The 26,463-nt window shown below is 33.7% G+C and overlaps 1 protein-coding gene and 1 long non-coding RNA gene across 2 annotated transcripts in view; one reads left to right on the top strand and one right to left on the bottom strand.

The window, feature by feature from the left end:
- Positions 1 to 26,463, top strand: part of LOC116565901 (protein eyes shut homolog) — a 774,713-nt gene that overhangs the window by 537,180 nt on the left and 211,070 nt on the right. The window lies entirely within an intron of this gene.
- LOC116565904 lies at positions 745 to 20,738 on the bottom strand. The gene is made up of 3 exons (XR_004275648.1): positions 20,700 to 20,738; positions 19,781 to 19,886; positions 745 to 831 (listed from the first exon to the last, which is right to left on the bottom strand). It is a non-coding gene; the product is annotated as an uncharacterized LOC116565904 (long non-coding RNA).

The raw sequence follows: 26,463 nt of genomic DNA, 5'->3' as shown, positions 1-26,463 counted from the left end.
TTGCCTGTGAATCTATCACAACTAGTCATTATGAGATTTTACATACACATAAATTGAGTTTATCACACCTCTACCTACACTTTTCAGTATAATCTGCTTCTACTACCTCTTCCCCTATACTTTTGTTCTATTTTGTGTATCAATTCTACCTCCTACTCTTTTGTTAACCCTGCTCTTTCAGTGGGTTTGTTGTTCTTGCAGTCACACTGTGCCCATCTACTCCTGGGCTCATATTTGTTTGTACAAAAAAAATTGTACAACCAAGTAATATACATTATATGAAGCATACAGTCTTGGGTACAATACATTTTGCCTGGGAAACTGGGAAAGATGCCTCAGAGAAAGTAGGTGGTGAAAGTCTGAGAATACATGTGAGGTATTTGGACTTTATTGTATAAAAAATAATGAACTCATAAAACTTTTAATCATGTAAGTGCCGTAATCAGATTGCATTAAAAAACAACTTTAGCTGCTCTGTGGAGAATGGTTTGAGGAGAAATGAAATCAGACCCAAGAGGACCAGATGAGAGTCAATTTCCCCTCTTGGGACAATGAGGGTAAGATGGACAGAAATATATGCAGTTCAGAAGTTGAGTTTTGCACATATAATGCAGGAAAACATCCTTGTGACATGTGAGTTTTTGTAGCACTGTGTGAATAAGACAATTATGCAACTCTACTATGTTCTGGTGAAGATACTGTTGGCCATGTGTCTCAGAAAATAATCTGAAACAGTACCTTTCTTCAGGATCAGTTGGTTCTTGTAACAATTGGAGTTCCTGTATATCCTGGTACCAAGTCTGATACCCATGTATTGGGCAGAAGATGGTTCTGAAAATAAGGAGAAATATACTTTTATGTCAATGCCTCTTGGTAGTTCTTAATTTAGGAGAAATAGTCAACTTAAGTTTAGAGAGAAGAGGAGTTATTACAATCACTCTGTTGTGATCTTGACTCCCGCCTGAATGTTGAGACCTAACTCAGTAAAGATAGAATACAATGGATTAAAGAACATGGCCTCGTAAATCCTTTTACAAAAGGGAGGAGAATATTTGTAGAAACTGAAGGGGACTTACTGATATAGTAAGACTGCAGGAGGTTGGCAAGATTGTGAAAATTGATCATCTCTATATAAAGTACTTAATAATATTTCTTTTTAATGGAGCATTCATTGTTCCATTTAGCCAAATCTTCTACATTTCTATCATAAAGTGACTTTTTCTTTTTGATTTTGGCCTTTTATTTACTTGCAGTATACTCGATAGTTTGGCTTTTGCCTGTTCTTATTTATAACCTTGCCTTCCTTTTCTAGCTGTGAGCAGATTTTCCCTTTTTATGGGCTTTGGAAAGTCCCTCTAGATGATTTCTTATATTTAATTATTTTGATTTGCAGCTCTGCTACTTGGTTTTTATATTCCTTCTTGTTTAGAGTCATGTCTGCTGTAGTTTGCTGCTTTATTAGCTGTTTATTATTAAGTAGTAAAGGCTTCTGAATCAGAAATAAAAATTATAAATGAAAAGGAAGAAATGTGTCTCCTCCTTTTTTTCCTCAGTGCTCCAGGTATTCCTCTAGGCATGGATGAATTAGCATGGCAAAATATTTTTTAATAGGAATTAAAACTTAAGAATGCTCCAGGTGTCCTATTCTAGTTTATTCATATTTTATGTTCAGACTCCTTTTGGTGCTTTTGAATTTGCTTGCATTACGACAGTAGCAGACAGAAGAAATTCTCTCCATTTCATCATTATATCTTTAGCCTGTAGAAATTACCTTAAAGCAGAGAAGGCACTGACTGAAAAATTCAATTTGACTCATAGCACTCTCTCATTTTACTCTTTCTCTGCTGTCTGCTATCTGAACTAATTTATTTGCTTCTCTCTCCATTGCTTCCTCATGTCTGTCATCACTTTATCCACCTGATATATTCCAATTCCATTTGTAAGCCTTATTCCTGCTGTAGATCTCCAAAGTAACTCCTTGGATAAAGTTAATTGTTCTTCCCCATAAACTCAGCATCTTGCATCTTCTTCCAACTAATATTTAAGAAGGTTAATTATGTAATTCCTTGTCTTTGTCATGATTAAAATCCAGAATCTTTTGGTAGGGTGGCAACATAATTTATCACCCAAATTAGGACACTCTTGTTCAAGACAAATGCTAAATAGAAAAAAAAAACAGAACCAACATGACTTCAGATGGTTCCATATGTAAGCCAAGGACCGTATTTTCATCTGTGTTAACATTGCCTAGCATAGTTTTGGGCACACAACAAGTTCTTAAAAATGACTGTGAATCAAAAATGTCTACAAATGTATGTAAGTATTTAATAATACACAGCAGAAATCCTTAAGATTTGGTTATGAATACATGGACTTCAGGAATTGGTCCTATTTACTAATAACATTTATGAACTTTGGAAAATTTACCTTTCATATTTTCCATTTTCTCATTCCTGATGTAGCAAATACACACCCTTTGATGTAACTAATAAATTGATGTATTATTGAAAAAAGATATAGGTTATATCCACAGTAAAATAAGTAATATAAAAATGTTAGTAGTCCTCAAATATCTAAGTTAACATTTTTCTGGGCATTGCTTGTTTTTTCTTAGCTATAGTGTTCTCATAAAATAAGAATGCTATACATTCCAGGCCTGAAGTTCTAGGATTAAAATCTCTTGGCATTAAACGAATTAATAGATGTAAAGTATTTAGAACAAGGAATAGTATGTGTTAAGTGTATGCTTAATGATTAAGTATTAAATTTATCCTATTGTTTTGTATGATGACACTAACAGACAGAAGAATAAACTTACTTTTACAAGAAACCTGCATTATAGAGTCACCTTTATAATATAGCTTCTAAGAGTTTAGGGGTATAAGCTCTGCTTATGAGTTATGTCATTGAAACAGTACAATTGTTGTCTCAGCAACATATTTTAGCACTCTGTGTGTCTCCGTTTACTCATCTGTAAAGAGAGAATAGTGTACTTATTTTATAAGGTAGTTTATGAATATTATAATAGCCATTAAAATTGAGACTGTAAAAACTATCTAGACCAGTACCAGCACAAAGAAATGTAAATAAATATTTTCTGTTAGCTATTATTTGCATAAAGTGTAAATAAAATTTCAGATATGTTCATAGTATTCTCTGGGATCAGTCATAATATTTCTGAAAATTTGAAAATGTCTATTAGAATTGAAACTTGCCTGATAAGGAGATAATTGAAAAATCAAATTTCTATCAAGTAAACATATTTTTTGAGAAAGTTTAAAGATTTTTTTTTTTCTGGGATAAGATTCTGTCAGAAATACTCCATAAGGAGTTGTGGTTTGTTACTTTTCATTTTAGGGTAACAAAGCTTTATGTGCAAACATAATATTCTTTAAATGTTAAATTAGGTTTAACATTTAAATTGCTCTGTAAGCTTATGGATACAGTTGTCTCCAAGCAAGGACATGGACCGCATTAAAAGTGCCTTCATATTTGATGATATTCTGGTTATTATTATTATCCACGCCATCCTTTTTCTCCAAACATTAGTTAATGTTGGTTATTTTAACCTAATAAATAATTAGTTCAATGGTTGGAAAATCATCGGGTTTCTGTAGATTTTTTTTTTTTTGAGACGGAGTTTCGCTCTTGTTACCCAGGCTGGAGTGCAATGGCGCGATCTCGGCTCACCGCAACCTCCGCCTCCTGGGTTCAGGCAATTCTCCTGTCTCAGCCTCCTGAGTAGCTGGGATTACAGGCACGCGCCACCATGCCCAGCTAATTTTTTGTACTTTTAGTAGAGACGGGATTTCACCATGTTGACCAGGATGGTCTCGATCTCTTGACCTTGTGATCCACCCGCCTCGGCCTCGCAAAGTGCTGGGATTACAGGCTTGAGCCACTGCGCCCGGCCGGGTTTCTGTAGATTTTATACAATATCTAAAACTAAAATCTGCTGATTTTAGTGTTTGTCAGGTTGAAATATTTACGTTTTCCTCTTTTTTAATAGTACTACCACATAATATGTGTAACTAAAACAAAATATGTAGTTTTATATGTAATAAAAACTGGTGCTTCATATAGAAGTTTTAAAATACCTTTTTAATCTTCCGAGCTCTGTCCATTTGTCTGTGGCTAATGCTAATCGCAGTTCCCAACATTTTAGTCATTAATACACTGAAAAAAATTTAAGAAGTACTGTTGCTTTTTCAGTATTTATAAATCTTTCATCTGTCTAGTTACTTCATTTCTTGTAATACTGCACATTTTATGGTACTATGTTGAATTTTAAAAAGGCCTTCTATTAATATTCCTTGTAATCTTCTGACTTGAAGCATTCACATCTTGATTTGAATGCTGGAAAGATACACATACCACACACCAGAGGTTTCTGTCATCATTAATCACAAAGAAATTAAAAGCATGAATATTTGGACTCTGAGTTATAAGAATTTGCTCTTATTGATACAAAAATTGCTTTCAGTGTGTATTGTAAAATATTGATTTGTATGAAAAAATTAAACAGATATTACTTTCTGTCTTTTAACTACCATGACATATTTTATAACCATTTAGTCACTAAAAGAAAATATTTTACTTGAGGAAAACTGTTAAAACATGGTATTGTGCTTGGTATGTGGTAGGTGCTCAGTATTTATTAACTGTTGATGGTTCATTTTCAGTTTTAGGGTATCCTATTGTTACTCGAGGCAGTAGTCCTATATGGCCCAGGTTGCCTACACTGCAATTCAGTCTGGACCCTAGATTTCTGCTTTCGCGAAAAGGAAGGATACCTGTTGTTCACTTCTTAATTCACAATTTCAGTTCATGCTGTAGAGTAACAGAGTTTTTTAAATGAATAAACATTCTAATCATTAATAAAATTCTCTGAGAACTAAATTAGTTCTGACATTAATTGCTTTGCTGGAAGACTGCCTTTTCAGACTATGCCAAAGTGTGCTTCAGTCACTAGCGTTATGTTATTCACTTATGAGGCCTTTTCATGAAGTATGTGTCCTCGAAAGATTAATCATGAATTCAGAAAGGAGTCAACCTTTGTAAAGAGGTCCACAATAGGTAACCAGAAGTATATAAAAATATGTAATGTTAGAGGCCAATTCCTGAACATTCTAATGAGGAAACAAGTGGTTCATGTTACGCTTTATGATGAAGTAAGTTTCTTTAAAAAATACGAGAATTTTAATGTATTTAATGACAGTCTTTTAGTCTAAGATGATAGTAGAAACATTACATTAACAAGTATCTAAAATAAAAATAAGAAATTAGTAGATTTTATATTAAAACTTAAGGTTTCAGTATAAAATCTATAGTAGATTTTTATATTTCCAATGTTGGCATACTTTTTTCTATTTTGAATAAATAGTAAATGGATTTATTTAGATTTTGAAAATATGCATATTGATACGTATAGTCAACACGTCACAAATACACAAGAGTATACAAAAAAAAAATTTCAATTACCTGACCACTAGAGACTAGGGTTTAATAAATTTGAATTTGAAAGCCTCTTAACCACAGTTAAAATTCACTTAGCAAAAAAATATTTTGAAGTTAGATTTTATATTTCTATGGTCTATATACAATGATATATTATACATTTTAGTAAAACCTGTGAACATATTTTCGTACATTGCTAGTTCTCTAATCTATAATCTCTAATAGATCTGCCTGTTAGAAAGCAGTATGTGAGTACTGAAAACTAAAGAACAGAAAGCTGGGTTCTTCATAGTTCTTTTGTTTTTCTGTAAGACAGCATTTTTTCATCATTCTTCTTCAACTAAAGCATTCAAAGCGTTACCATAATATAATGAAAAATGTGCTCTAAAATGCTAAGAAATTAAAGTGTCATATCATGTGGAAGTAGATTTAATAATATGAGATAGTTCCTAAGAGTTTACTATGTACCTGACACCATACAAATCATTTTATGAGTATTAATTTGTTACCTCTCCTAACAGCTCTGGGTTGTATTCTCCTATTACAAAGAAGGACAGAAAGGTTAAATATTTGAAGCATAATTCCAAAGCCTGTACACTTTGCCATGGATACAATGAAAAGAGTTGTAGCTTTAACATGCTATCTTCATGTTCCCTCTACTGTGTTTACTTTTCACTGAAGAATATTTAAGCAGCTAATTTGGTTTCTCTTTAGGGATTATTTTTCATTGAAACAAAGAATTATAACTATAATATATAAAAGATTCTCATATAACTGTAGCATAATGGAACATGGAATGTACTAAATAATTTCAGTTCATTCTTAACAAATAAACGTGTTCTTTCTGTGACTTAATTAGTCATAGCAATTGCAGAGATGATAAAAAGAGGCAATCACTCTCTGGTGTGGATGAAATAACTAATTCTAGTTATTTCTAGAATTAATTCATGTATACTCTATTTTATTTTTATTATTAACATTATCAAACTTCCTTGTTCTAAAGTTATTTATACAAGAGAATTTTCCCAGATTTGGTTTTGAAATCATTTCTTGGTCAATTATCTATTTTGCAATTGCATATAGTAGAGTGTGTTATAAATAATAGTGAATACTCATCTGTTTAATTTCGTTATAACAATAGTCTGTTACAACAAAGTAACCTAGGTGTCCCATAGTGCCAACCACAATCACACTTTGTAAACAATTACATCTCTTTTTGATTTTATGAATGCTTTCCAGATAGAGAGAATCCACCAGTCAGCACACAGTTGTATGATTGTGATGTCTGGGGTAATTCTGAAGTCTAAGTTTGGCTGAGCCAAGAAATTACACTTGCTATTACGTTTGCTTGACTTCTTACCTCTAGCTTGGGATTTGGCGAAATTAAGGGTATTTGAAAAGTATTCTGGTGAATACATTAATATTGAATTATCAGAAGAGATTTTTTTTAAAAAGCATTGTATTACCTAAAAAATCTTCCATTCTTTTTCAAAGATAGGTCAAAACAACCCAATAATTTCATGTATTTAAAACCAAATTTAGTCAAATATGAACTGCACAGATAATTGAGTTCAACCTAGAGATAACATGGGTAATTAAATGTAGAATATCCCATGTTGCCATCAACTGGTTTGAAGTATTTTGTTCAATTGGGACCTGGGTTCATGTATATTAGATTTAGATTCTGTAAAATTTATTCTATAAAAATTAAGGTTGACTATTTGGTCATATTCCTTGAGGCATAGACCTACTTTTATATTCCTATTGGTTTTGACTTCTACCACTTACACGTAGTAAATACTCAAAAAATATGTATTTATATAAGTAAAAATTATTATACTGTAGATACACCTTTACAATTTAGTAGTACAGAGGCATATTGCACAGTTTTTAAAAATAATATATATAAACATACACTTGCTAGAAAGCACGCATAAGAATTATAAAACTAAAATTATTTATAGTAACCCACATTTAATATATCCTTATAGATTTAAAATGAGAAATGAAAAAATATAAGAATTAATATCAGTTTTTTTTCTCTTCCTTTAGTTCTAAAATACTTATATGGAAACTTGACTGATAATTTTGTTAGGACATAAGTAACATTTTAATATACATTTTAAATGGATATTAATACCAAATTATGTTCATTGTTTTATTGTTGCTGTACTAAAGAAATTATCTCATTAGAATAGATATAGTTTTAGTTTTCTATGGTGCTATATTTCTCAAAAATTGATATATCATTACCATTTTACAGCTGTTTTTTGTTTCATTCTCTTTTTGCTTTCTCTATTTCTATATGATTTCAGGTTAAGAATGAGCATTTTATACATTAACAAACATTCTGACAACAATAAACTGTCATATAAAATGGTGGCTCCAATAAAATTTTTTCTTTCTGTCTAAGGTTTTCTTCAAAAAAACCTTTTCGTGTCTGTTTAGCACGAAAAGGCACTCTCAACTGTCTCTCTTGATTAAGTGCCAGTAAATCTCTATAGATAAATTTATACACAAATGCTAAATTATTTTTTAATGAGCCAAAGTTTAGAAAACCTTACCTGTGCATTACTTTTTACCTATGCTATAATGATGGAGTATAAAGAAAAAAACCTTGGACCGATGTTCTGAAATTCTTAACTAGAATAATTATCCTAGCTATGTAATTTATTATAGTGACCTGTATTTTCTAGTGTATTAACTGTAAAAAATGTTAAATTAGTGTAAATTGTAGCAGCATGGTTATAGGCTTTTTGTAGGAGAAGATTCTACTTCCTAGGAATGTGGTCGCCTCCTTCCCTAGGTATCTGTCATAAAAGCCTCCCAATGTTCATTAAGCCTGGATGATTTATGTGAAGGCAGCCACAGACTGAATTAGATGACCCTTTAGGATTCCTTGGGGACTTGTGATTCTATATTATTCTAAGTTCATTTTAAGTTCATTCCCGAATTGATCATGTGGAACACTTGGATAGTTTTCCTTAGAAACAGATCCAGGGACAGCTTCTGGTTGAAGTTTGTGTTTTTAGCATTCAGACCATATGCTTGCCGCCCTGCTACTATGCAAGCAATTAATCAAGTGTAATCATTGTGCCCCTGTCTACCTACAGTAAATATGTTACATCAATAATTTTGACAATGAGTTATATACACCATGATGACTGTAAAGCAAAGTGCTATCTCTTTAAAAATAACTTATTATTCAAAATCTCTTGAATTTTTTTGAATTTTCTTAGTGCATCATTGCTGTTAACCTCTGTTATCTGACAAATAACAGTGAGTTGTAAGACACTCCAAGATACTGTAAGATACTTTGTCCTCTCACAGAGGCTATTTTTCAAAACTAAAATATTGTGGAATTGATCGTGATATGTCCTTTCACAAAGCCACATAAAATAACTGTATTCTCCCTTTGCTTTGAGCCAACTTAAGTATAACTTTCCATGTCAGAAAACAGCCTTATGTTACAGGAATTAAGTATTTAACCTTTTTATTTCTAATATTACAAACTGTAATCATTGAATTTTGAGATCCTCTGTAACTACTTTTAATCACGTTTGATTACAATAAAAGGTTAGAGTTGAAAAATAACCCTTTTTAAATAGCGATTACTTCTTTAAAACCAGCATATAATATCCTTTGTTTTTCGCTTGAGTTCTTTCTGAGTTTGCTATCATCTTTAAATATAAATCCTCAGTATTTATATAATCATAATCATAATATAGAAAATATTTGTTGACTAGTAAATTAATGAATCATAAACATTGACAGTAGTCTATTTCAATAACCCTTAGACCCAATAATTCATATATGTTTGCCTTTGGATTCAGTGTAAAAAGTTCAGTCCATCTGAAGTCCTTTGTTTTGGAGAAGTTTACTAGTAGCCTCCCAACTGAGTATATGACATGCTTCATTTGGTGGTTAGCAATCTTGGGGCTCAGAACTAATCATTGAGAGAATTTTCTAAGTGAAATAAGTATAGAAAACAAGGAAATGCTCTCTGGATTTCTGCTAGACTCTAGTAATCAGAACACTCAGTGGGTGATTTTGACAAAATCACATAAGGGTGATTTTGTCACCACCTCAGTTTGGATCAATGAATAGTTAATCAGTGTCTCCTGATTGCCTATTGAGCAGAAACATAAATAAAAACACAGTCCAATGCCTATGGAAATTTCCCTTAACATCCATACATTTCTTTCAGTTGGAGAATATTGTCAAAGTAGTGATAAACTAAAGCTTCTGTTGTTTTTCAAGCTTTGGCCTCCTAATGGCTTAGAGAGCTATCTAGTGGCTCTGTCATGAGCCACTACATACGTTGTCTTTTCTTAATCCTAAAGAGTTCTCTAACATTTCCCTGCCCTTCTCTTCCTTCCTATAGGCCCATTCAGCAAGGCTTATCAGTATTAGCTGCTTCTGAAGCTGGTCACTTACCATTTCTAACAGTAGAGGCAGCACTTTCTTTCCTTGGTCTCAATACTTTCTTTCCTTTTTTGGGACCACTATGTGGCCCAAATATTTGTTTTTTCTTTCATATTCCTAAATCAGTAAGCTGAGTCTGACAAAAGCATCCACTGTTAAAACAAATATTTATTCCCTTCACATTTTTGTTTGAAAATCATATCTAGTGAATAACTCGCATTAGAACAGCATTTAACTCGGGCTACATCTTCATCTATGCTTGTCCTACCTAGCTCTTTTTCCCTTCTTCAGAGCTCTAATTTCACAAATGCCCTTGAAGATGTGCTACGTTTCTTACCTTTGATATCTTTGCAACTCATTTATTCTTTGGAGAGCTTTATGGCCCTTAATCCTGAGGACAAGTCCCATGAATTTTCCTTGGTCCTCAGCAGCCAATGGAATTGGCGGTACCTAATCTAACACTACCTTGTTCTAAGCACAGATGATTTAAAAGTAAATCTTAATTAGAGCATCCACAGGAATAATTCATCTTGTAATTTAAGGTAACAAATGTTATGCTACTCACCAGTGCTTAATGCCAGTATGGATGCTATCCTTTTTCTATATCATATGTTAGCCTCAGCCATGACTGTAAGGAAAACCTAAGTAGTTCAGTATCAAGCCATAGCAACCTACACCTAAGGCCAACCAAGCCAGTTAAAGCTTTGGAGTGGGCCCTTCATTCCAACTGGCAGGACCATGATGGTACTTTCTGACATGCATGAGCAGCATTTTTACTAAAGCTTGCAACATCCACTTTTTTGGCTCTTATGCCCTTTGCTGAGGTGCTGTCTTTGCAGAACCCCATAACTTCGCTGAACCAACATAACCTGCCTTTGTTTACCAGGCTTGTATACAGCCGTTATTGGGTAAAGGCATTCATGTTCCACCTGAAATTAGAGGCAGTCACTTTTGCTTAAAGTAGGTAAGACCTTCATGCCATTCCCTTAAGGTTTAGGAAGTTGGCCCATCTGTAAACAGGAACACCAAAAGCGGATGTGTCTTAACATACTGAAAATCTCGTGGGATTTTCACTCAAGGTGTAACGACACCTGCCCAAGTTATAACAGTAAAAATTCAATTGAAGAACATCTCATGGCTCAATTTAGCCTCTTTCAACTGCCAAGATCAAAATTATTTTCCCGCATATTAGAACTTAATGCCCAAAGTCATGGACACTGAGTACTTCAAAAGCCTCTGTAAAACTGTAATCTGTGTCTATATGTCATGAATAAGATCATACATGTTAGAATTTTAGAAGGCACACAATAAATAGCACCTCCCTTCCCCATTAAAGTCTGAAATAAGACATAGTAAGTTTTGACCTATGTCTTAGAAACCTGAAAGATCAAAATATCCACTAATTATTAATTAAACTAATACTAGAATGTAGTTTGCATCTGAAGGCAAATGAGTTGCTAAATATCTATCCAGGAAGTCAGACTTACCTGGTTGCTGGTACTAGATCAGGGCAGGCTTCCCTATTCAGAAACAGAGCTTGCCTCTCCAAAACTATGAAAAAGCAAAGAGGAATCTAATCCCTTGAGGCCACCAGAGAGCAAAAGGAAGGGAAAAAAAGGGAGTATTCCAGTTTTAAAATTTCAATTCAGATAAATGATGTCCTCTTCCCTAGTGAGAAGTGAGAGAGAAGCTGGAGCTAAGGAAGAATTTAACCCTAAAAGAACTCCTTTTACATGAAAGAAACTGCTGATGTTGGAAATACAGAATTCTTTAGCACCTCCAACATTTCCCAGTTTTTTAAATTTTTTTTTTAACCATAGGGTGTAAATGTTTTACTCCTTGAAGGAAAGACAGCAGGGAGTCTTTCCCTCACTTCATAGAAGTTGACACATACTTTTTGGTACATAAAATTTTATTGAAACATTTATGCCGATTTATTTTATTTATATAGTCCATGGCTTTTCACACTACAAAGATAGAGCTTAATATTTTTTAAGAGCCCCAAACCCACAAAGCCTGAAATATTTACTGTCTAGCCCTTTACAGAAAAAAGTTTCTAATTATCTGTCCTAGAAACAGGAAACATAACTTGATCATATTCAGGTCAGCTCCAGTGGCCAACAGAGAAAATCTTGATAAATTTGTTGGTAGTTCAGTGATAATACCCATTGTTTAATAAAGTAGGTTGGTAGACACTGCCACTGCTATGGCTTTTATTTCTAATTTGGAGTCTATGAAAACACTTTATTTGAGGAAGTAGCAAGAAGTTCATTGAGGAGGTAATATACAAGAAATATACTTAGGAATCTGCAGGTAAAAAATTTGCTACTGCTTGCAACACTTTTTGTAAGATCTTAGCTCCCACCAGATGCAAATTGTAAGCAAAAATAATTTTTCTTAAATCTTCATGCTAAAATACAATTTCTGTGTTGTCATATCAATGATAAGACAATGATAACAATATCAACCATAATAATAGCTCTACATTACATTGATAAAACATTTGTTATATGTCATACAACACTGTAAGCTATTTACTTAATTAATTCCATAATTCCTTATTCATTAATTCCTTCTAAAAAAAATCTATGAGATAGAAACTACTATGTCCATTAAACTGATGAGGGAACTGAGGCAAATAGAACATAAGTACTTTTGTCAATATCGATAAAAATGGCAGAGCCATATTTGAAAAAATAAGCTATCCTCTTAAAAAGTAAATCCCTGGCTAACTTACACATATATAGGCAAAGTATTTTGAAAGGAATGATATATGGTGGTCGATACTACTTAATTAAGAATAAACTGATACATGGATAATGGACATTTGAGTCCCCAGTATTCACTCCCCACTGGCTGTGTAAGCGAAAATATTGGCCCTATTCCCCTTGTAAGTGAGTAGATCAGGAATAGACAAGCTAAGTTACCTTAGGCCAGTGATATAGAAAAAGCAGCTAGCTAGCACCTTCTAAGAAAAAAAAGGTGATTCATTTTTTGTTTCATTGAATAAAAGCCAGAAAATATATTTCTGATGGCTTCTAGCAGCTAATGATTGAGTTAACCTTAGGATAAATGTTGTGCTATGGAAAGAAACTTGGTAACATGAGAATATGGCTGAGCCAACCAAACCTGAGCTCACCTTACCTCCTTTGTTCTTCCTATAGGTGAATATATGCATTAACTTACTTTTAACATGGTACTTGAGTTTGATTTCTTTTTTGGAATTAATAGCTGAAAGTGTCCAAACTAATAAAAAATTAAATCAGACTTAAAATCTTAAGTGTTTAGAGAACAATATTAAGCACTTTGTCTAACTTTTATTACTTTGCGCAAAGTAGGTGTCTTTAAACAGCTTGGAATATTGAGCTGATACGCTTAAGATATACTGGAATGAACACTTGGTGTGAGTAGATCTGGGTTCTTATTTTGACCTTGTTTGTAACACCATGAGATTACTTGATCAAATTAATTCAGGCCTCTAAGCCTGTTTCCTCTTTGAAGATGAGAAATTTAAATATGTTATCTGAGTCTATTTCAGGACCAACTTTCTGTGGCATCAATTTGAGCTGAATTTATACTAAATTTCATACTAATGTTTAAAAGAGGTTTTCCTTAAATCTCATATTAATTCATCTATATATAATCACATAGATATATACACACACACATAGGTGAATATATATATATATATATATATATATAAAATCACATATATACACACACATACATGCAAGATGTGTATACATATGATTATATATAATCACATATGTATGATTTTTTGGCGGTTTGCATACTGAATGAAGAGACAGCTGTGAGTTTTCAATGGCTTTTTATAACAATGACATAAATAACACACTAAATACAGTCATAACTAAAATAAGTCATATTTTTAAAAAACTGTTCACCTGAAATATTGGATTTTTTAAAAAAATTTTTGTGCAAACAGTAAAGGATAATAAATATCAAGGTTATTTGTGAAAATATGATATATTCTGACATCAATTTGAATCAAACTGGAAAAAAAAAGTCTTAGAAATATCTCATGACAATAATCAGTATAACTACAACACAATTTGAATGAATACATATTTTTTGTCTTACCTGATGTCCAGCAAATTAAAATGTATGTTGTAGCTTATAGTTGGGAATTTATGCAACAGCAGTAGAATAAGTGCCAGCCAAATTAACAAGTTGATTGTGCAAGCGACAAACCTCATTTTAGCTAAACCGCATTTGAAAAATTACATGACATTCTGCCTGGTAAATTTGAGATTTATCATGTTTACTGCTATCAAAAATAATGAAACAGCAGAGAATTTCAACATCTGACATTTAACCTGCACATTTTACTTTTCTTCTTACTAATCAATGCTTAATTCTGAAATATATTTTATGTTTTGTTACCCCTTTGGCTGTAAACTTTGATGTAGTCTTACCAACATTAGCTGAAGTGTAGCATCACATAAAGGTTATTTTTCTTCACTCTTCTCATTTTTAAGGATGAGAATTACTGTGGGGAAAATATTTTTTAAAGTTTACAGGAATATCCACAATTAAAGCATTTGCAAGTTGAGATAAAATTTGGTACTGTATCTTTTAAATCACATTAGCAATCCGTTGGTATGATTGATGTATGGTAACAGAGTTATTTAATGACAGATTTAAAGGTAAAGAATTGATATTTACTATAACTCCTGGTGGTGTACTTATGAATGGTTCACACCCATAAGAAATAAAATTTCCAGTTTCCATGTATGAAATATCAGACTTTTTCTTAAATCTCCAGTGAGAATTTCATGAGTTACTAGTGGTGTGAGTTACAAAGTAGACCACTACGATTGAAGAAAGTGAATGAAATAACATTTTTATATAGGGTTGAAACAATTACGGCTTGCTCGAGAAAGCTTGCCCATGATTTCTGCATGTTTGTATGTGAGGCATGGCACTGGACTCATGAGACTGATTTTCACACCAATCTGAATGCTCGTTTCGAATGCTGCATTTCAAACTCCCCCATTTTGTGTGTGTGTGTTGTTTTGTTTTTTTTGAGGTGCAATTTCACTCTTGTTGCCCAGGTTGGAGTGCAATGGCGTGATCTCGGCTCACCGCAACCTTTGCCTCCTGGGTTCAAGCAATTCTCTTGCCTCAGCCTCCTGAGTAGCTGGGATTACAGGCATATGCCACCATGCCCAGCTAATGTTTTTTGTATTTTTAGTAGAGACGGGGCTTCACCATGTTAACCAGGATGGTCTCGATTTCTTGACCTTGTGATCCACCCGCCTCGGCCTCCCAAAGTGCTGGGATTATAGGCGTGAGCCACCGCGCCGGGCCTCAAACTCCCATTTTAGAAGCAACAGACTTGCTCTGTTTTCATTGTTTTTGCTCCAATATTTTCAGAACCCTCCAAGGCTCTCAATAGTCAATTCATTCTCTTTGTGCCAAGTAAGAAAAATGAAAAAGTAACTGTATTGTATTATGCCATGGAGATTTGGGTGTTTTTTGCTACTCCAGTTTAACCTAGCCTATCCTGATAAATTCAGCCTCTACAGAAAGAATTCTGTATCTAGTAATGTGTCACTACAGCTGTTTAAAGTGTTGAGAAGTAGTTTAATCTTCTGGCTTAAACTGCTTGAAATTATCTTTAAATATAGGATAGGTACTGTAGACTGAGGCAAGGTTAAACTTCAGGAACAAAAAAAATTGGCTTCATATTTGAAGAAAAAAGGATTTAAAACAAAGAGCCAAGCCTTTGTAGTTCAGGGAATGATGCATTTCCTAGTGTGACAGAGAAGAGTAAATTGTCCAGTGCAGCTGGCATTTACAGTAAGAGATTGGTGGGAGTTGGCAATAATGGGCAGTAATGTAAAGTAAATGGCAAAATTAGAAAGTGACATTCTTTGAAAGGTCTTGAATGTTCTACTAAATAGTTTGAATTTTATGGAGCACGCAGTATCATAAAGTAGTCAAGTGACATCATCAAAACTGTTAAGGGAAAGTGGTAAAGTGGGAAGAATCCTAGAAGACTGGGTCTTGAGGCCAGTTAGGAGGTTTTTGCAGTAGTTCAGACAACACCTAATGAGGGCCATAATGTTATTCGAAAGACATAAAGAACTATAATGCTAATCTGTTAATTGTTTATTCAAAGCAGTTTCTACTTTACCATGTTACCTAAAGATTAACTTTCACTACATTTCTCACTATATTGATTGATGATTTCGATAGTAAAAGAAAAATGTTTAACATTGTGATTTTACTAAACAATATATGACATTGAATAAACTTCTGGGACTATCTTGACAATTACATTACTGTCTACCTTCAATTAGTTTACATGTAAACTGGATAAACAGTATATTCTTTTATTATTCTAAAACTCTGAAAAAATGAAATAGATTATTTCTATGAAATTACCTTAAAACCTTTGTGTCCTTATAAATTCATAAGAAAATTATTTTTAAATTAAGATAAAATAAATTACTATTAGACTGTAGATTATTTTTATATGATAGAGTTAAACATAAAATACATATATTCTCAAAGCCATAGTTTACTCATATTAATGGGGATTTTAATGGTGCCTGCTTAGTAAGATTATTATGGATATTAAATAAAATAATATTTGTAAAGTAATTGATTTATCTGACAAAGAGTAGACTATAGAAACATTAGTATTAATATTGTTGCTATATCAATCATCAAATGGAAGTAACAGACCAAAAATAGAAGTAAAAAAAATGAAGTGACAAATGAGTCATTTAATATGACAAGTACTGGCAATAACGTGTTTTCTTTTGCATAGCTTTTAAATAAAGAAATAATTTTAAAATTTAAAAACCTGTAAATATTATAATTGTCTAAATTATTTTTTCCATCCATTCAACTGATTTTAGTAAGCATCTATGATGTACATTATTCAAGTTTCTGAGCTGGAAAGATACAAAAACACAGTTCTAGCCCCTAAAATTTTACATTCAAATGGGGGAAAAGCCATTTTTAAAAGTAAATATTATTGAAAACATAATACACTAATAAAATTGCATGCAAAAGGTAATAGGAATATAGCTAATTAGACCACTTAAATACCTTTTTTAATAGATGGTAGGGTTTTACAGAGCAATTAGGTATCTTTGTTGAATCTTGATGGGAAACAGTTTATTAAGGATATGATGGTGGAAAACTGAATACAGAAGTAGAAACAATACACACAGGCACATAAGACCAAATACATAGTAATGGTACATAGTGCTTTTGCTGACAGAGAGATGAATGGTAACGACGGGAATAAAAATCAGAGGTCTATTTTACAGGTAAGAAAACTGAGATGGAAAGGCTATGGTTTGTTTGACCCATTCAGTCAGCAAATGTGAGGGCACTGATTGGAACACAGATATTTTCTGAAATATTTTTGATGTTCTACATTGCTTTAATTTTCAAAGATATTTTTTCAAATCACCTATTTTTAAACATGAAACACATGCTTCCTTTTGAAGCGATATCTCAGTAGAGTAGTGTTTCTCAGCTGGCCAATTGGCCTCTATTTATCTTGTAATGTTTCCAAAACACTTAAAAATAATACCATGGTCTGCCATCATTTCTAGTGAAAAGTACTGATGAATTATAAGCAGAGGATTTGGAGATACATCTCCTTTGACACAACAGCAGTGAATAAATGGGTGGCAGGGGGTCGGGATGTGATCAGCAGTGGGCCATGTGGAAAGAAAAGGAAGCGTACTTCAAGTTCTATTTATACATCAGACAACAGACAGCATGAGGTAGGGAGCAAATTATTTACTGACCGCAGCACAAAACATGAGTTTGAAGTAAGTATATCAAAATTTGTCTTTCAATTATAAAACATGTCCCTATGCTCAAGTAGCTTATTCTCCAACAGGTTAAATAGTACATGTGTATTGGTATTAGAAAAATGAAGGATGCAAGTGTAGCATTAAATCCATAGGAAGTGGAAAGAGAAGAAAACATTATTTTTCATTGGAGAACTAAAAACAAAGTTAACTGAAGAGAAATGATGTGTAGAACCCTTGAAGGGAAAGCATAATTTACACTGAAAGATCTGTAGGGGCTGGTGTGAGGGCCTTGGTGAGTAATTCATTGGGGATGCTTTTGAAATTTGGTAAGCAAATGACAGGAAAGAGAATCTTCTTTTTGTCATGTTAGAGAATCATATTCCTATATTCCACTAAATGAATTCATCTGTGTTTTATAATACTGAAATACGGCTAGTTGGTGGATGTAACATGTGCATTTCATAAAACTATAACTTCCCAAAAGTACATCAGGTCAATGAGAAACTGAATGGTGTCATTTGCACAGTCTTATGTAAGATGTTTTGGCTACGTATTAATTTTTAGCTTAAGGTATGCTTTTTGTTGACAAATAAGAAAATTTATACAACTATTGGAAAATGTGTGTGTGTGTTCCCCTATGAAATATTTATATACCTTTGGAGGAAAGAAATTATTTTAAACTGACCGTGGCTTGTATTACTTTGCCAATAATAATGAATATAGAGCCAAATGACTAACATAATTGGCCCTTCTGAGATGAAAGGAGCAGTGGGGAACCAGAGAAATTCAAAATGATCACCTTTCTTCAATTAGTAGAGGCTTTTTGAAAAGGAAGAAATATATATTTTCTATATTTTTTTCACTCTGCAACAGAGTTAACTATATCGTCTTGGATATACCCAGAGATCTTCTGGGGAGAGTCTGTACTATTTTATCATTCTGATAGTGCTTTTTCTATGCTCTCTAAATCTAGAAGCAGAGAAACAGGCACCTTACTTCCAAAAATAATGTTAATTCATCACATCTTTTTCTGTTATTTATTCACGTTAATGTAAGAGATCTTCTTGGAGCATCTGAAATGTGACACATACGACAGAAGCATGCAATATAAAGACAGACATGCAAATAGCTGCAAGTCAAGGCAAAAGGAACAGTAGGGCAGCATGCATAGATGGCATTGAGGAAGAGTTAACTATTGGTCTCTAGGACTGCTAATTGAAAACTTCCTGGGCTGAATGGCCTAACGATTTTCTTTAAAAAAATAATTAAAAATTCAGAACAAGCCTGGGAACAGTGGCTTACACCTGCAATCCCAGCACTTTGGGAGGCCAAGGCAGGAAGATGGCTTGAGGCCAGTAGTTCCAGACCAGCCTAGACAATATAGCAAGACATTATTTCTACAAAAAATATTTTAAAAAATTAACGGGGCATGGAGGCAGGTACCTGTAGTCTTAGCTACTTGGGAGGCCAAGGTGGGAAGATACCTTGAGCCCAGGAGTTTGAGGTTACAGTGGACTATGAACATGCCACTGCACTTCAGCCCCTGGTCAACACAGACCTTGTCTCTTTTTTAAAAAAAAATCAGAACAGTAATGTTTTTAATACAACAGTCTCACAAATTAAATGATGCTTTTTGTTCTTTTCCCCATTTTAAAAAAGAGGAAGTTAAGGCTTTGGGTGTTTAACTGACTTGTTTAATAGAGCAGGACTGCTAAGTGGCAGCATTGGACGGAGGACCCAATCATGATGGTATTTGTCTGGTATTAAATGTTTACTATGTGCCAGGAACTGTGTTAAGCACTCAGTATTTTTTCTTCTCATTTAATATTCAGAGGAAACTATACAGTAGAACCTATTAATGGAGTATAATGAGAGGCAGAAATACAGTATATTGGAAAAATGTAACATATTATTTTCAGGTAATATATACCACATGAGAAAACTTGTCAAATTAAGAAGAGACATTGGGAAAGAGTTATAAGAACTTGTGAACACAAAAATGTCTTTAGTAATTCAAACCTGATAGTGTTCTGCTGACTTAATTATAATGTAAAATAAAACAGGAAGATATTTGTAAATTTATGTTTTCTCACCTATATTTCCTGTTGGCCATTGCCTCATGTCAAGAAACCCACAAGAAACAGCTCAGCTTGAAAGAAAATGTGGCTGTCCATTTTCCTGAATGATGTGTTTCTTCTCCTTCATAGTAGCCAAAAAGAGAACATAAGTGAGATGTACAATTGAAACAACACAAATGCTATATTATTTTGTAGTTGAGGAAAACTGAAGTTTCAGTAAATTACCCAAAGTCTCACAGATTGGCAAATTGAACTTAGGCTTTCTGACTACAAAGATTGTTTAACAAATATACTACATTCTTCACCTTGAGTACTTACCATGCTACATCTTAACAAAGACCTTCTTCTGATGCAGGTTTGTGAAATAGTCTAGAATACATGAAAATTTACCACATCAAATCACTTCTGATGAACTGGTAATTCATGGTGGCTGCCAATATTAATAGCAGGAATTGAAAAGTTAGGGCCTGTGGTGTGCGTCATCTAGAGTATGCAAATTTATGATTAACTTGATAAGCTTCTAGGATGCCAACTGGACTTAAAAGTTGCTTTTAAAGTGTTCTTTCATATTCATTCTGTGATTCTAAGCAATAATCTATATGGACAAAGAAAAATGAAGATTGAGTGTATGTTAATAGAAAATATATGTGCTGTTTCCTAGTGACTCTGTTTCTAAAACAGGGAAGTAACCCCCCATGGTATCATGTATGTGTAATTTCATTACATTTTAATAATAGGGAAACTTCATTGAAGATTTATGCTGGCCTTAGATGGACAAATTATAAATTTATATATAGAAGTCACTGAAGCGTTAGTATCCATTAATGGACAAAAATAAATTTATTATAACTCACTATAATGGATTAAAAAAACACCACATTGACATAATGTGAGCAGTGTCTCAAGAGGAGAAAGTTAGAAATAAGCTATTTACCTGGCTCTGGAGAGAAGGTTCACATGATTAAAGAAGGGGAGCACTACACACTGGGATCTGCTGGGGAGAAATAGGGGAGGAACAGCGGGGGGAGGGGAGTTGGGGAGAGATAGCATGGGGAGAAGTGCTAGATGTGGGTGATGGGGAGGAAGGCAGCAGATCACACTGCCACGTGTGTGCCTATGCAACAATCTTGCATGTTCTTCACATGTACTCCAAAACCTAAAATGCAATAAAATTAAAAAAAGGAGAGTCTTTTAGGTTGGGGAACTAAAAATGGAAAAAAATGGGAATATAAGAATTTACAATTAATGAGCATAATTAAGATTTTAAAGCAACTGTTGATAAGTAAACTCATTTTCACCAGATGAACAAATAATTGTTTCTTGATAAGAATATCCTGAAACAAAAGGTGATTCATGGATTTAGTCTTATTTTTCCAGCACAAAACTTCTCTGAAACCAGTAACTAAGTCATGTTCCCATAGGTGGTCTACAATCTTATCTAAAATCATGTTGACAACAGATGACACTATGTGAGACCCCTTCTGGTTGTCGATTCATGGGCCCAAAGTGGGAGTCCCAGAGATCCCCTTTCATTCTAGATGTGCCCATTTGTAGCACTGATTACATAATTAATAGTTTCTGTCATTCTGACATGTATCAAAAGGTAGTGAAAACAAATTTTTAATTTGGAAATAGACACATGGTCTTTTATTTACTCTTTTTGTTGAAATTTAACTTACATGATTATATTTGTCATTTACTAATATTTACTTTGTAAGGGACATTAAGATTTCCACATTGTTGCTATAATCATAAACTCCAAAAAGGTCATGTTAGCAAATTATTTATTCATTAGTCTTAGGTGTGTCAGTTGGTACTGACTGCAGACTGACTTATGCATACCAATGACCATTATTTCTATTTATTCATATTAAAGTATTTACTTGTAATAATATTTTTATTCTACATCATTGGGTAAATATTTCACATTAAGATAAATGCCATAAAATTAACATGCCACTAAATTTTCTGCATTCTTTAACCTAATAAAGAACACAGCATGACTGTTACTAATTAAACTTAGACTTTTATATTTCAACTCATAATGTTCCCAAATATATAAAGGTACAAGAAAACAAATATCCCCAGAGTTTTATTAAATTACACATATATCTTTCTCTTTTATTTCAGAAACTTCTAATTTTCTTCTAAATCTTCATTGGTTGCCTAGTGAGTATAAGTTGACTAACATGCTGGATAGTAACTGTCATAAACATGATATTTTTTTCATTGAAATAAAGTTCAGGCTGAAAAATAGTAATTTCTCATGGCAAAATTGCAGGATTAATATTAAAGTTTAACTCACATTAGTTAGTAAAAATATGCTCTTTCATCTTGCATGGGATATCAAAGTGTTTTTAGTTGAATCCCTTGACAAAAGTATGCTTTACAACTAAGGGATAGTATGTGTGGGATTATTAAAGGATGTCATTGCAGTGATTATTAGCTACTTCTTGCTTTGTCTTCTTTGTATTATGGCTCATCTAAACACACTTGAGTGCTATTTTTTAAGAATAAGTGTCAGGGTGTAAATTGGTATTTGAGAAGTACTTTGTGTCTGTTTTTTGATGTGCCTATATCATATTTAAATGTCTTCTGTTGAGGTAATGATTTTTCTAAATTTTACAGGTGAAATATTTACATGGTTTCTCAAATTCCTCATTAAATTGATGAGCAAACAGACTTAAAGTTATGCTTTGTATTTCTCACAAAATCAAAACCTGAATTTGACATTCTGACGGTGGCCAAATATGTTTCTTTCAAGTCAAGATGAGGGGGAAACAGTTGGTTTTAGAAACACCCCAAATCTATTGAATCAAATTTGATTCTGTATGTTTTTCTTCTGATCTCCATTCTTACCACCACACACAATTCTCCCATGTTGACTTCTGAAGTAAATCAATCTGTAATGGGCCACATGAAGAGCCATCTCAAATAACTGGGAGAGCTGACCCTTACAGCCTCCTTCTCACCTCTATCAAACAAAATGATAAAAATGGCAGTGACAGCAGCAGGACCTATTTACTTGGCCTGCATTACCAGGATCACCAGATGTGAAGGCTTATGGACACCTAAACCTTGCAGCTATATTTGACTTGTATTTATATTTAGTCTTTCCATTTTATAGTATATTTTTGTGTAGCAAGCTGTGGTACATTTCCAGAATCACTATAAAGCAAACAGGAAATCTCTGATGTTGTAATACATGTGTACAATGTGTAATGATCAAATTAAGGTCTTTAGGGTATCAGCCACCTCAAATATTTTCTTTATGAGTTGGGAACATTTCAGTTTTCTCTTCTAGCTATTTTGAAATATAAATAAATTGTTAACTGCAGTCACCTTACGGTGCTATTGAAGGCTTGAAGTTATGTCTTCAATATAATTCTATGTCTGTACACGTTAGCCAGTATCCCATCATCTCCACCATTAGAGAGTGTGATGCTTCCATCTTTGTTCTTTTTGCTCCACATTGCTTTGGTTATTTGGAGTCTTGGGATTCAGTATAAATTCTTGTGTTGTTTGTTTGTTTGTTTGTTTGTTAAGTTCTGTGAAGAATGTCACTGGTATTGTGATACAGAGTGCGTTGACTCTGTAGATTGCTTTGGGAATTATGGTCACTTAAAAAATATTCTTCTGATCCACAAGCATTAAGTATCTTTTCATTTGCATGTGGCCCCTTCAATTTAATTTCATCCATGTTTTGTTGTTTCCCTTATAGAGATCTTTTAACTCCTTGGTTAAATTTATTTCTAGGTATTTTTTGTAGCTATTGTGAATGGGATTATTTTCTTGATTACATTTTCAGCTTCTTTGTTATTAGTGTGTAGTAACACTGTTGGTTTTGTATATTGATTTTGTATCTGTGCTTTACTGATTTTTTAAATCAATTCTAAGTGTCTTTTGGTGTAGTCTTTAGGCTTTTCTTTATATAGGATTATATCATCTGCAAAAAAAGAGAGTTTGACTTCCTCTTTTCCAATCTAAATGGCTTTTATTTTTTATTCTTGCCTGATCTAGTTAAAAATTCTAATACTGTGTTAAATAAGAGTAAGGAATGTGGGCATAAAAACTTGTCTTGTTCATACAGTATTCTTTACCTGCAGAATTTTTTTCTTTTATTACATTAAATATATCATCCCAGTCTCTCCTAGACTTATGTGACCTGACGCTTTTTTATCTTTATGTTTATACAATACTTCTTCCTTTGTCTTTGATTTTGGACAGTATGGCAATAATGTCCCTTGAAGAAGGCTTTTCTGGGTTGAGCCTATGTGGGGATCCTTATGCTTTTTGTGTTTGGATGTCTATATCTCTTGGAAGACTTGGGGAGATTTTAAGCTATAATTTTGTGAAATAGGTTTTCCGTGCCTTTATCCAACTCATCTCCTTCTAAAATTCTCAAAATTCAAATATTTGTTCTCTTCATGGTGTCCCATATGTTCTGTTAGCTTTTTTCATTCTTCAGCTTTCTTTTTTTTCTTCTTTTTTGTCAATGTTAGTATAAACAACTTATCTTCAAGTTTGTAAACTTTTTCTTCTGCTTAATCTAGTCTGAGTTTGTCCAACAGCAGCCATGGGCTATATGCAGCCCAGGATGTCTTAGGATGTGGCCCAACACAAATTCATAAGCTTTATTAAAATGTTAGGAGACTTTTCAAGATTTCTTTTTAACTTATCAGCTATCATTAGTATAGTGTATTTTATGTGTGACCCAGGACAATTCTTCTTCTTCTATTGTAACCCAGGGAAGTCAAAAGATTGGACACCCTTAATCTAGTCTGTGATTGAAGATCTTGATTTTATTTTTCATTTAATCCACTGCATCATTCAATTTTAGAATGTCTATTTGGTTCTTTTAGAATAATATCTATTTATTTTGTTTTTTAATTTCTCATTCAGCTTCTCAACTGTTTTCCTGGTTGTTTTTGCATTCTTTATCTGCATTCTGTGGTATCTCATGATTTCTTTAATATCATTATTTCTAATTATTTTTCCAGAATTTCTGGAGTTTTATTATTAGAATTTCTTAGTAGAAATTATTAGAAAAATGAAAATCAAAACTACAATGAGATACCATCCCACACCAGTCAAAATGGCTATTATTAAAAAGTCAAAAAATAACCATTACTTGAGAGGTTGCAGGAAAAAAGAAAAACTTATAAACTGCTGTTGGGAATGTAAATTATTTGAGCCATTGTGGAATGCATTTTGGCAATTTCTCAAAAACCTTAAAACAGAATTACCATTCGACCCAGCAATCCCAGTATTGGGTATATGCCCAAAGGAGTATAAATCATCCTACCAAAAAGACACATGCACATGTGTGTTCACTAAAGCACTATTTACAATAGCCAAGACAGGGAATAAAGCTGAATGCCCATCAGTGGCAAACTGGATAAAGAAGACATGATGTATATGCACCATGGAATACTGCACAGCCATGGAAAAATAAGAACATGTTCTTTACAGCAACATAGTTGAAATTGGAAGCCATTATTCTAAGCAAACTAACTCAGGAACAGAGAACCAAATACCACATGTTCTCGCTTGTAAGTGGGAGCTAAACATTGAGTACATTTGGACACAAAGAAAGGAACAACAGACACCAGGGCCTACTTGAAGGTGGAGGTTGGGAGGAGGGTGAGGATCAAAAAATATATATTGGGTACTATGCTTATTACCTGTGTGATTAAATAATCTGTACACCAAATTCCTGTGACATGCAATTTACCTGTATAACAAACTCGCGTGTGTACCCCGAACATAAGGGTTTTAAACAAGGGAGAAAATTATTGTGTTCCTTTGGAGTTGTCATAAAATTTTTGTTTTTTCATGTTTCTTGTGTCTTTACATTGATATCTGTGTATCATTGAAGGTATCAATATACAGACACAAGAAACATGAAACAGTTACTTCTTCCAATTGTTTGGATTGGTGTTCATAAGGAAAGACAGTTTCTAAAGATGTATTTATAGTATTGTTCAGGCAAGGCATGACTTTGGTTCTAAGTAGACACAGTAATGTAATCTCCATGTGAGCTCTTTAGCTGTAATCAGTGGCAGTGGTGTCAGTTCCTCAGTAGCTTAGGCTGTGTTTGTTAATGGAGGCTGTGACAAGGCTTTGTTGGGAATGAGGATGCCAGGCAGTCCAGTCCTTGGACACCAGTAATGATGGCAACAAGCTTAATATGTTGATCTTTGGGCCGCTGGTGGTGATGTGGGTACTGGTATTGCTAGGTCTAGGCAGGTTGGTTCTTGGATCTCCAGGCAGCTTGCTTGGGTTCTGGCAGTGAGAGTGAGGAGTTGAGTGCATGAATTAGTCCCCTCAACCCCCAGGTAGTATACATGTTATTAATGGTGATAGTAGCAGATGCTGGCCAACCCTCAAGCCCCTGAGTGGCACAGGTGCCAGGAATGGCATTAACAGGCTGGGCAGGCCAATCCCCAGGTTCCTTGGGTGGCATATACAGGCGAATGCCAGCAGTGGTGGTAGCAAGCTGGGTAGCTGATCCCTGGGTCCTCAAAAGGTGCATACAGGTGCCAGTGGTGAGTGGGGTGAGCACTTCCTTGTTCCTCTGGATGATGCTTCCATATACTGGTAGCAGTGTGCAGGGAAGGCCTATACCTAGGTCACAAACAACACACACAAGCAGTGATGGTGGGAGAGCGGGCCCATTCTCATATACCCAGAACGTG

This window comes from Sapajus apella, unplaced genomic scaffold (genome assembly GCF_009761245.1).
Source record: "Sapajus apella isolate SASKATOON/1434 unplaced genomic scaffold, GSC_monkey_1.0 scaffold41, whole genome shotgun sequence".
Classification (NCBI taxonomy): domain Eukaryota; kingdom Metazoa; phylum Chordata; class Mammalia; order Primates; family Cebidae; genus Sapajus; species Sapajus apella.
This window is presented reverse-complemented; position numbering and strand designations above follow the sequence as displayed.